Here is a 12,740-nt window from a genome sequence, read left to right as displayed (position 1 = left end):
TGCAACAAAATTTGTATAACATCAAAATCAGTCAAAGTCGCAGTTTTTGAGATAAACAAAAAATATCAAGTATGGGCGGCTATACGTGCCACCCGGTGCCAATTTTTTTTATCTGCAGAATATGCTGTCAAAGTTTCCGGAATACAATTCGGACCACCCTGTATATTATTCGTTATATTATTTGAACGCCTGCAAACAATTAAATTTTCGCTATCATTTAGGGCTTTTTTATAACGCAGGCTTACTAGAAATATATTTTGAATTACATACTTTGGTTTAACGGGGAAGTATTAAGGAAGTACGGGGAAGTATTAAGGATGTACGGGGATATATTGAGGATGTATGAGAAAATATGGGGAAGTATGAGGAAATACTGAGGATGTTAAGGAAGTATTAAAAGGGGCAGAAGGAAGTAAAAAGGATGTAAAGGATGTATGAGGAAGTTTTTGCATAAAAGGGAAGTTGGTGTACAAAATTTAGGTCAGCTGTTTCCCCCTCGGGGCAATTGTCATTTCGTGTAATTTTATTTTGGGTCAATTGCTTTCGAGTAATTTTTCTTCGGTAAACTATTTTTGGGCAATTTTCCTAGATCCCTTTAACACTGTGAAAATTCGACTTTTACCAGAATGTTACTTGGTCAGTTGCATGAAAACTATTAATGAAGGAAATTTTGTAGCCTAAAATTTTTATTTTTATTTAGATACAAAATGAATTTAATTAAATTAATACCATACAGCTCAAATTTGCGAGTTTGTGGATTAATTACTCATAAAAACATGTAAACATAAAACACAAAACATGCATAAGAACACGTAAACCGACCTGACCGTCGCGCGTCGCGTCGTCCATTTAATTTTTATATCTGTTATAATTTTCTAAGATCATCAAGGTCTCATTTAAACTATTGTGCAACGCCCGTTTTTCATTGATCGTGAAAATCATTACCGTGAACTTGGAATAAGACCGCGGACCGTCGTCTCATCGACCATTTCGTCAATGGACGATGAGAAAGACGGCGGTGCCAAAGTCGCACGACCGATTACGATGGCAAAAAGTACCGAGAGTACTATTCGCCAGAAAAACCGATCAATCGATTAATTACAGGACGAGATCGCGACGAAGATAATTAGTTCTTGAGCGTGATGACGACGATTATGACTATTATATTCGGCACGACAAAGTTTTTATCGTAAGCGTGGTTCAACGACATTCTTTAAGTGCCGTTGTGGTTTAACATTTTTTTTGTGTAGCTGTATCGATTTTACAAAATAACATTGTGCTCTAAAACTCAATTATTTTAAATATTGATTTTTTGAAATAGCATGAAAAGCAAAAACAGTAAGACTGTCAGAAGTGTCATAGGTCTATTAAAGTAGAAGGGATTGACGGACAAAATCTCACGGACGGAAATCTCAGGATATGGTGATGTAGAAGCGGAGGTGCGAGAACGGACAACGAAGGCAACCGGAATAGCAGGATGCCTGAATGATACAATAGGGCGAAATAAAAATATTGATGTGGAAACTAAAGCGAGAATTTACAAGGCAACGGTACGACCAATAATGACATATACTGCAGAAACTCGAGATGATACAGCGAAAACTAAACAACTACTAGAGACAACCGAAATGAGAGTACTACGCACTACTACGCAGAATAGCTGGAAAGACGCTTCTGGACAGGGAGAGAAATGGAAGCATAAGAAGAGCGTGCAAGGTGGAAAATTTAAATGAGTGGGTACTCAGCAGAAAGGAAGAATGGAACGACCATATCAGCAGAATGGACAACAGAAGGATAGTGAGAGTTGCATGCGACAAATCACCACTAGGTCGCAGAAGCTTAGGACGCCCACGAAAACGATGGAGCGACAACTTGTCAGTCTTTTGTCGCAATATTACCAGAACCGACAAAAAATGGGTTGTAGAATTAATTTTAACACGAAGCTGTCCAACGAAATGAACAAAAAATTTATATCGATTCTGTGTGAATGAATAAACGTGCATACGTGGTTTAATAAATAAAACCAGGTAAATCTGAAACTTGTTTTTTGTTTGGTTGTTATAGAATAAACCTAATTCATAACCATGCGTTGCAAATCATGACCCTCGAGTATTTTTTGATTAATGAATTTCTCCTGAACGTAGTTTCTTACAAAGTATGGTTGTAATACATTTTTACATGTTTTTTTTGTTTCTCTTACCATTTCCGCAATTATTGTCACTCTACACTCTATTGAATTTAAGAAAAATACATTGGAGACGCGCATTTTTTCTGATTGAAATAAAGGTAAATTTGATTAAGGTTTATCACACTTAAACCTTACTGTTTTTTAATTTTATGAAATTGCAGTAAAATTTTTAAGGCTTCATTTCTCTAAGGGTATCAAAGTTTTTAATTTATATATTTACCGAAGTTTATTTATTGGTCAGATATTGTGTTGCAATAATAAACAAAATACTATCTTATACAGAGTGTCTAAAAATTTATATTAAATAATTACTAGCTTTATACGGCAATAACTTGTATATTTTTTTACTCGTATATTTTTCGAGAATCAGATACACATTTTAATTGTCTATCAAATTGTAGGCATACCATTTTTTTATGAATTTCTTTAAGTTTTCGAAGAAAATGCATTTTCTTATAATTTAGACCTCATTTATCAAATATTGACATTTTTGATTATTTTTAAAGATGTAAAACATTCTCAAAGAGTACAGTATCCTATTATTGTCAATATAGTTCGCTTATTTAATTAAAAAATAAAAAAACCGTTTAAATATTTTTGTTAAAAAGGACCAATTAGTGATCCCAGAATTCAAACTACATTAATTGTCTGTTTACGTTGATTAATAATAATTGGGCCAAATACTAAAAAACTGTGAATTTTGTATATGTATTAGACAATGTGGTAAAAAGTAACGCAAGTAGTATAATTTATATTATTGCAACACAATATGTGATAAATAAATAATCTTCAGTAAATATTTAGTATTAAAAACTTTGATACCATTGGAGAAATGAAGTCTTAATTTTTTTACTGCAATTACACAAAATTGAAAATATTTCAAAAACGGTAAGGTTTAAGTGTGATAAATCTTAATCAAACTTACCTTTATTTCAATCGTAGAATCTAAAAATAGAATAATATACAGGGTGTTCCATTTAAAAAATACAACTATAATATTTGTTTACTTATTTGGGACACTCTTTATCTTGTAAAATTATTTTTAAATTGTAGTCGAGAAATCGTAGTTGAGAAATTTGACATAACAATTTTATTTCAAACATTCTCTTGACTGTGCGATGTAATGTTATAAAAAGTATCGCACCTCCTGCACTCGACAAAGGTTTTTTACAAATCCGAAACTTGTCGGAAAGAAAACGGTTTTCTGTTGGACACTTTGATTGTGGTCGAGAGGAACACCTGCTCAGATTAGCTATTATTTCGAACCCGTTATCGCGGTGGTGACCTTTCGCCGGGCCTTCGGTTGACCAGGTAGTAGGCCGTTGAGCTATATAGAATAGACGATAATTGCCGTATTGGTTACCGTACTGTGAAGTGCCAATTTAACCGCCGAACAGCCATTTGTTAGAACGGAGATAATGGGAAAAATCTAGGTACAGGCGTAAATTATATGTATAGCGCTTGAGGTCAAAGTCTGTAGCATATGATTTCTTTAAATCTCTTAGGTATTGTAAGTGCTTACAAATTTTCGTCTGTTCCTCTGGGTTTTAGATAACTACCTATTTATTATAACTAGCATACCATATGATCGCCTGGTGAATGACAATTTTGGCGAGGTCAATGTCTATACGCCATTTACTAAAAACTGACATAAAAGTTAGAACAAATTAACATTAATTATAGAAAATCTATTAAAAAAAAATTGAATTTTAAACTTAAAAATATAATTTTTATTTAGTATAAAAATAAATTACAATCTTGACCGTCAAATGGGTCCGATGTTAAATTGTTAAATTTGAGCACTTGCAGGCAGGTCACAGCATCTTGTTTCGGTTCTAAAAGCGATGTATATCAAATTAATTAAAATGTCTAATATTAAAAGAACATTGGAATTTACCAAAATCAGTTTCATGCCTCCACTTGTTAGTATTTTTTTCTCCTTTTTGTTATTATCTTCTGAAACATCTTTGGAAACCACTCTTTTAATGAATATCCGCACCAGAGATCTTACACAGCGGAATTTGATTTGATATCACAACATATTAATTACAATACGATAGGACTTTTATTTAAAACTTTTATAAAATTGAAGGGAACCAGTGGCGGATACAGAGGGGGGCCCATGGGGCCCGGCCCCCCCCTGGAATCTGTCGATTGGGTTAAATATTAGGCTTTTGGATAAAAAATGGCGCTCTAAAAGGCATATTTTGCATTATTTTTTATTTGGCCCCCCCCTAAAATAAATTTCTGTATCCGCCCCTGAAGGGAACACTTACCGTTCTAATGAAATTAAAGCCTCACTGCATACAGCAACACTACCACACAGACGTTATTAAAGTACCAAAGTAATCGATCAAGATGGCGACCATTTAACTCCTAATATTTTATTCCTGATCTTAATAACCGCGTATATACAAGGTGTCCCAGAAATAAATGCAAGTATCTTAACTGGTAGTATAGTTCAACCCCAGAAACACGCTTATGAGGCTTAAAATTTGAAAATTCGGAATTTTTTTTAAAAAATTTTGGAAATTTTTTTAGTTTTTAGTTAAAAAACATAATTTTTTAATATTATAGCAACATAGGTATTTGATCAAATTTACAAGAAGGAAAATCCAGAAAAGATACTGTGGTTCTCAAAATTTTAGCAAAAAATCATTTTTTTTGGAAATAAAAAAATAACATTGTTCGTTCTCACAATGCACAATTCATTAAGCAATGGTTTAGTACTTTATTAAAGAGAATATAATATTAATATAATGAATATGTGTTCATTAAAGTTTCAGCATTAAAATAAAGGACGCATTCATATTTGCGATAAAAATGTTCGTCATATTGATGAAAACATTACATTAATTTAATAACATTGTTTATTTTAACAATGTTTATTTCATTAATCGATGGTTTAATACATTAATACAATTGAAGGGCCCAGGAAAACTTGTTAAGCGCCAATTTCATAATTTTTGAATTTTACAATATTATAGCAGGTCTAACTGGTCCTTACAAAATGTATAAACTCTGCAAGGCAAGTTGTTAAATTCTATGATACATGCCTAGTAAAAATATAGAATACACGGAAAGAACTGATAACCGCCAGCCGTCCAGTGCTATCCTGTAATTGAAAAGCGCTTATCATGTTTTTTCCTGCACCCTTCAATAATTTTCGATTCATCAAAGTATAAACATTAAAACGAAAAACACGTTCATTGGAACAATGAACGCGTTCTTTTTTTAATGAAAACCTTACATTAATTTAATAACCAGATCTTCGTTCTGTTGATGAATTTAGATTCATACTATTTATAAATGAGGTATCGATCTATGATTAACAAATCTTACAATAATTAAAATAACCACTGTCCCAATGATACAATTGTTATTAATCAATGTTCGTTAATAATATGAACAATATTTTTTTCAGTCTATAGATATATCACGTTTACTGCAATCATTAAGATCAGTGGCCGTTCTCGCCAACACACAGAAGAATGGAAAAAAGTCGATTCCAGATCGGTTACAGACAGGAAACGCATCATAGCCCGATTTTTGTTTTACGGAAACGAAGCGTTTAATTGCGTCTAGAGACGAGGTTCGGGGTTTTTCATCAACCGCTCTCGACGGAATTAATTGCGCTGTGATTCGATTCGAATCGGTTCAGGGTCAGTTGATCGGACAGAGATCTTTTTTCTTGGACTGTTTGAAGGGGGAAAACGATAGGTAAGATGAATGAAGTGACTCTTCTTTTAGTTAAGTACTAATCGGTAAAGGAACCTTTAATTTAAGCGTGTCTTATAAGCCCAACTAGGACTAACAGTAAACTGTTGAGTATGGTTTTCTCTTATTTATATTGCTTATTTGTCTTATTTATAATGTCTTTAATAAAATTATTTTCATTATGGACTTTTTACTTGGAATTTGGAGAAACTTTCTGCGATGCTGCAAATGTAATATCAAAAATGGTAAAAAACAGTGCATGGCTAACAAATTCCTAAAAATGGGGAAACACCAGAACACCTTATCACTGAGTGTGCCGAGACGACGACCATTCGTGCCATGAACCTTGGTACGTCTGATGTCGAGGATGGAGAGCTGGCCTCTGTGGAGCCGTCTCAGATATTGGCTTTTGTTAAAGCCCTGAGACTGTATGATGAGTTATAACTCGTTATAACTCGAGAAACGGGAACACACAATAGATCTATAAGGTCGCGGTGATTAACTCCCCTCCTAAACATTACACATTTTACAAATTCCTAGAATGACAGTAAAATTCATAAGGACAGAGAAATAATGGTTCATAATTGAACGCCCTATAGATACACACATAGATTCGCCATATTTTATGGCAAACCTAATAAGCCAAGATAGGAAAATTGTCAAAACTTTCTTGGATCTACTTAATAGAGCAGGTTTAACAATCATTTTAATCTGACGGATGTACCAAATGAAACATTGTGCAAATTCTGTTAATCATAACATGACAAACAGAGAAGAAACGGCTGATTATAGTTTATCATCAGTGCGACAAGTTGTCAAATGTTTGGTTCTCGGCACTAACCATAAATAAGAAAAAATAAGCCATTCACCATCATCATTCTCAGCTTATTCAACCATTTCTAATTATGGTGTGGCCTCCCTCAGATATTTAGATACTCATTTTGTAGTTGAGCCCACTGTTGTCTACTGCTAAGTTATCCCTGCTAATTTTCTAACATCATGGTCTGATCTCAGGTTTGGTCTTCTTCTAGGTCTTTGTTGTTGATTTCTGATAGTAGAGATCTCGAGCTGTGTATTAGTTTTCCCAAATATATATATTCTTCTACTATTTCCACTGTTGTGTTATTTATTATAGTCTTTTCTGTCTTCTAGGTTGTTGTACATTACTTTAGTTTTTGCTAAATTCATTTTGAGACCTACTTTATTGCTGGCTGTTTTTTAAAGTTTTTACTGTTCTTGGCGAGATTTTACTTTCATGTTAATTTCGAGATTTTACTTTCATGTGATTTACCTTCAAAGTGTTACATTTGATATAAAAATAGTTGACCTTATATTTTCTTCTTCCTTCTCATTAAACTTAAGTTTGCCCACGTCCACCTAGGCACTAAATAACCATAAAAAATATCACAGTTTCGACTACTAGAATCCCTAGTTCAAAGTTTTTATTTTTTCAGTGTATTTTCCCCCTCTTTTTCGACCACTGGGTGGTGCAAGTCTTGGCGATTACATCATACCAGCAAACATGTTCTCCCACTCCCTTCAAAAAGCACCACAAGTATAGTCGTATAAACAATACAAGCGTTGGGCGAACGATAGCGTATCATTGCACAAAATTTAAATAAATTGATTCGTTGCAAGGTAAAATGTGCTAAACATATGTTTAATCCCTGTACTGTCGGCAACGCTTTGATGGAAAAAGAACATCTCTACTTGCTTGCAACGATATGATATTAAGATGTCCCTGGAAAATATGTAAGATTAGCGTTAACTATTAGTTACAGTACGTCTAATTAGGGGGATCAGTTTAACATAAATTAATGTTTTTATTCACTGAAAATGATCAACAAAAAAAAATGGTTAAAACCAAACCAAATCGTATAATAAAATGTTATCAGTTTTAACAATATGTCTATATTTAAACTAAAATGATTATAATAGTTCTGCTAACTGCACTATGTTTGTATGATTGGGTTTGCTCTCAATAATAAGACTATTGTTGAAAATAATTTATTGTTTTTTCTGTGTAGGCTGAAATTATAAATGACTGATCACTAGCACATATTTAAAGAGTCCGTTTCAAAAGCAATAACTAGCTAGCAATAACAAAATCTTTAGCCATCCAAGTATGGAAATTTCAACAATATGATAACTACTCATAAAACGTACTCATGATGGTATTCTCAGTGGACATCCTAATGCTTGACTGCACCCAATATTTTCACGGTTGAATGCTAGCTTTAGTAAAGGATTAAATTAGGTCACACTTGATTTCGGTGAGTGACACTTCTGATCGAAATGTTGTGAAATATAACAACAAATATAATAAATAACAACAATAGAAGTCTAAAATTCGTTTAGTCTCAATATTTATTAAAGCCTTGCAGAAAGACCAAGGCAGGGCCCTGCAAAACCAAGACTAAGGAAGTCTAGGTCTTGCATTTGCTCATCAGTAATTCTCCGCTTTTATTGAAAAAGTGATACGGAAATATGTAATTAAAATAATATTAACATCTTCATGTATGAGGTAAGTAAACACCTATACTACAATTTAAATGACTTTATAGACAAACCTCCACTTAAAAAAAACAATCTGTAGGTGAAAGCAAGACGTTTTCCTCATTGCAGTTGCGTTAGAGAAATAACCGAAAAAGCGCGCACGATAACTGCAATGTTGCTATCTTCTATCCAAACATATTCTCGCTGTAAATAATTTACTGCGCCTCTAAAGTGATAGCGCTCTAAGTAACCGCAGAAACAGGCCATTCGTATTCGCTACTCTTCGGCGTCGACACCTTCAAAAGCTTTCCTATTTTTTGGTCGACTTTCCTGCGAATTGTTCCAGTGGCGGACGTTTCTTGTATTTGAGGCGTTAAAATATCTTATAAAATGAAATGTTTAATATTTACACCATAATTGTTAATTGATTTTGCTAATTTATGTACAGGATAACTCAGCGGCAGCGTTCCAAAAAAGCTATAGAGCTGATATGCAACACTATGATAAAATATGCAACACTATGTTGCCTGGGTATCAGGACACATTTAGCCTAAGTGTCAGTTAGGTTTGGTTTGGTTTGGTTTGGTGAAGGTAGGTGAAGAAATGACAGAAAATTACCAAACAAGACTCATCAACGCCATTAGGCCCAGAACCTTTCTGTGACATTGCAAAACTTACTTGCTTACTTACTGACATTACTCGCTGACGAGTATTTGATACGCATCAGAAGATGTTTACGCAAGACGTTTCCTTTGATGAGCTTTTCTATGACAGAAAAGCCCGATACGTGATGTTATGTCTCTTCCGCACTCCGGACATTCAAAAATCTCATTGCTTTGTTGCCTCTTCACTTTTTGGTTGTCGCTGTTAAGTGAGTTTACAATTCTTCTCCATTGCGTTCTATTGTGCGCTGCTTCTTCCCACTGATACCGCTCGCTTATCCCCTTGAGTTTTCGTGGAAAATCTTTGTACCTTTTGAGTTGTCCATCCGTTTTCCTCTTACCGTCTACAAGCTCACCGTAAAGAAGAGATTTTGGTAGGCGGTTTTCTTGCATTCTGCATACGTGACCAGCCCATCTTAAGCGGGATTTAGTAATCATAATTTCAACGCTCTTGCAGCTAGCTTTTTCAAAGACCGATACGTTTGAGACATGGTGGAACCATGTGATTTTTAAGAGTTATCTAAGTCTCTCTTGCAACTTGTTTAATGCGTTCATGTGTCGGCAGTATGGTACCCAGGTTTCAATTCCATATAAAATGGTGGGGTTTGTTATTGCTCGGTACCATGCCAGGTTCGTTTTTGTGCTCAAGTTATCATTATAGAAAACCTTGTCTTTTAATTTCCAGAATACTCTTGAGGCGCTGCTAATCCTGTGCTGAATTTCAGGGTTGATATTGGCCTTTTCCGAAATCAAACTGCCATGCCGAGGTAATTGAATTCCGTTACACATTCCAATAGTTCGTATATTTTATGACATAAATTAATATACCTACTTAGAGTTCCTATAGTACCTTCGGTTTTATCCTGCTTAATGATATGATGATAAATTATTTTTATTTTCAAAATCGATTAATATTATGTTATTTAGCTGTGTAAGAACAATAAATATAATTTAATAATACGCCATTTGAAAAATTCCTTGAGAAATTAATTAAATTGACTCATTATCAATTAAATTGACTCCTGTGAATTTAATGAAACAATCCAGTAAAAAATAAGTATATATAGTATTCCACAGAAAAATATGCAACATTATATTGAAATATGTTTGTATTTTTAAAATGTGCATGTTTTATAAAAATATTCCAGTGAAAATCTCAAACCAGAAACCTGATATAGAGATATCAAAAAGTAGAAGAAAATAGAAAACAAAAAAGTTCTATTCCATTATTTGATTTTTATCAAAAATCAGATTGATGCTTTAGAAACAAAAATACTTGTAATCATTCATTGTGCTCTTAGCCTATTTAGAAACAAATTTCAATATTTAATGAATATCTGTATTTTTAAGCATATTCAAATTCAGGAGGGATTATCGAAGACGGCGCTTCCGAAACGGACCCGTCGTTACGCTTTTAATGGACTTTTTTGTTTCGTTCTTTAATTTCTAAACATGAGAAAATGACAGAAAATGCGACCCCGAGCCGCGCGCCCTCCTGAATAAAAAATTAAGTTTTTGTCGGAACTGATCCTCGGATAAACAACTTAATTAAGTGCGTTGTTTTAAGGATTTCTTAGCGACGGGAAAATGCTAACGAAACAAGAATCAATTAAGTTTGTTAAAGAAACAATCAAGGCAGGAAATAAATGTAACAAAGGATATTCAAATTGAATTTATATAATAGAATGTTTTCTTAAGGTATTTGAAATCAATTATTTCTAACGCAAAAGAAGATAATATTGCTAAACTAATTTAAAAGACGCTTAACTTATTCCTTCTGCAACTTCGTAACTGACATTAAAGTTCAAAAAACAAAGTAAGGTAAGTAAGTTACAAAATAACAATGATCTTTATTTCATAGCCATTATTGACGCTGTTTTTTTTTTCAATCATACGGTATTACTACTGATGTCTTATCCATTTCAAATCTGTACCTAATTTTAATAAAATAGCATATCTAACAAATCAAGTTAGGATGCAAATATTTTGCTGTAGCAAAACCCACAATATGCATCATACTGCAACAAAACCCGCCTTATCCAAATTATTTTTGTGTTTTTTTTCTGTTTAAAAATTAAATATTAATTTTTATTTCTAGAAAAACGAGATAGAAAACAATGATTCCACTCAATGGACTCGTTTTTTTATAAAATAACACTTCAAACATTTGCTAAAACGGTTTTTGCATATTAACTCACATCAACGTTTTTGGGGTAAGACTGGTTTTGAAACTCATTTCTAGTAAGTATATCTGAACTAAGTACCTTAAAACGTAGTTGCATTAGAATGATTACTCTTCGAAGATTGACAGGATATCACTGCCTAAAAAAGACGTATCTTTTCCTCTTTAAGATTTCATATTTCAAAGGAATATAAAAAAGAAGCGAATAGCTAAACAGTATAAACTAAGAGAGTTTTTAAGTATGAGGCTACTCTAAGAAGTGTCGTAACAAAAACAAAATCGAAATCATCGTTCTTTTGCTACAATTATTTTAAATTTACTAAATGTACGGTCGAAGCTCCTACGCCAATGGTATTCACTTAAGCGCGCGTTCTGCTCTTAGCAGCCATCTTTCCGCCAATGCACCGAAAAGTTGGTAATTCTGCTTTATCTCGAATGTAAAATAGCCCCGATATCATTCTTTATAAGTGCCGAGGAATTCGGCATTCTTCAAAGAAGTTGCATCTTTTACGAAAGGCATGCCTTTTCTCAATAAGGCACGTCTTTCATTCATTTAAACTTTAAACTTCATTTAAGAAAAATGAGATTACTTGATAAAAAATATTTAGTAGATTGGTTATTACTGGTTCAACTCGTTTGTGAATAAGTCAATATAATAATATTTGCTAATAAGTACCATTATTTTAATTAAACTAATTAAAAATAGATGGAGAATATCTTAACTATCTTTTTTTTTTGATGAGGAGGGGAAAAATCTTGCATAAGACACCGTTGGGTAGTGTCGGATTCCTACCGACTAAAAAAACCCTCCTCGCATTCTATCGCTCTATCCATCTGGAAACCGCTTGCGCATTACTTCAGCTGGAAGGCTGTCTATGCGGTTAGGCCCCGCATTCTATTTCCTTTGGTTTTCTTTCGTATTTGATATATACTATTTTTCATGACATTACAATATTATGGTACCATGAAGCATATCAAGTGATACTATAATATAGTACCATATTACGATACATGGCGTTCGATTGGGCTTAAACTTGATATATTATATCTTCAGTGACATTGTACTATCATGGTACCAAGGAGCATATTAAGTGGTGTGTTCGCCACTGTCAACTTCCTTGCAATACATAGCCAAAGGAATAATTAATATAAGTGTATCTGATAAGAAAAGAAGAATAGAAAGAAACATATACTGCATTAATTATACACAGTAAAAAGAATGGGATGCCAATTCCAATTCAAGTCTTTTTGAATCTGGCAACTGTGCATATTTAGCGGAGCTACAAGGCAGTCGACGAGCCGTCGATCAAAAACCGAAAGTTCAAAATTTCTAATTATATTCTGATTATGATATTGTCGCGCCATCTAGTATTCTATTTGTGCAATTTTAGCTCTTTCATTTCGAGTATTTTTCTGTTGCGTAGCTAGATATTCTGTGCTTCAGCGGAGACGGTTCTATATGCACTGCAGATCTTGAGGTTCAGTTTACGGTGTA

This window comes from Sitophilus oryzae, unplaced genomic scaffold (genome assembly GCF_002938485.1).
Source record: "Sitophilus oryzae breed Bouriz unplaced genomic scaffold, Soryzae_2.0 scaffold_1184_pilon_pilon, whole genome shotgun sequence".
Lineage (NCBI taxonomy): Eukaryota > Metazoa > Arthropoda > Insecta > Coleoptera > Curculionidae > Sitophilus > Sitophilus oryzae.
The sequence above is the reverse complement of the archived record's forward strand: the minus strand, read 5'-3'. Positions refer to the sequence as shown.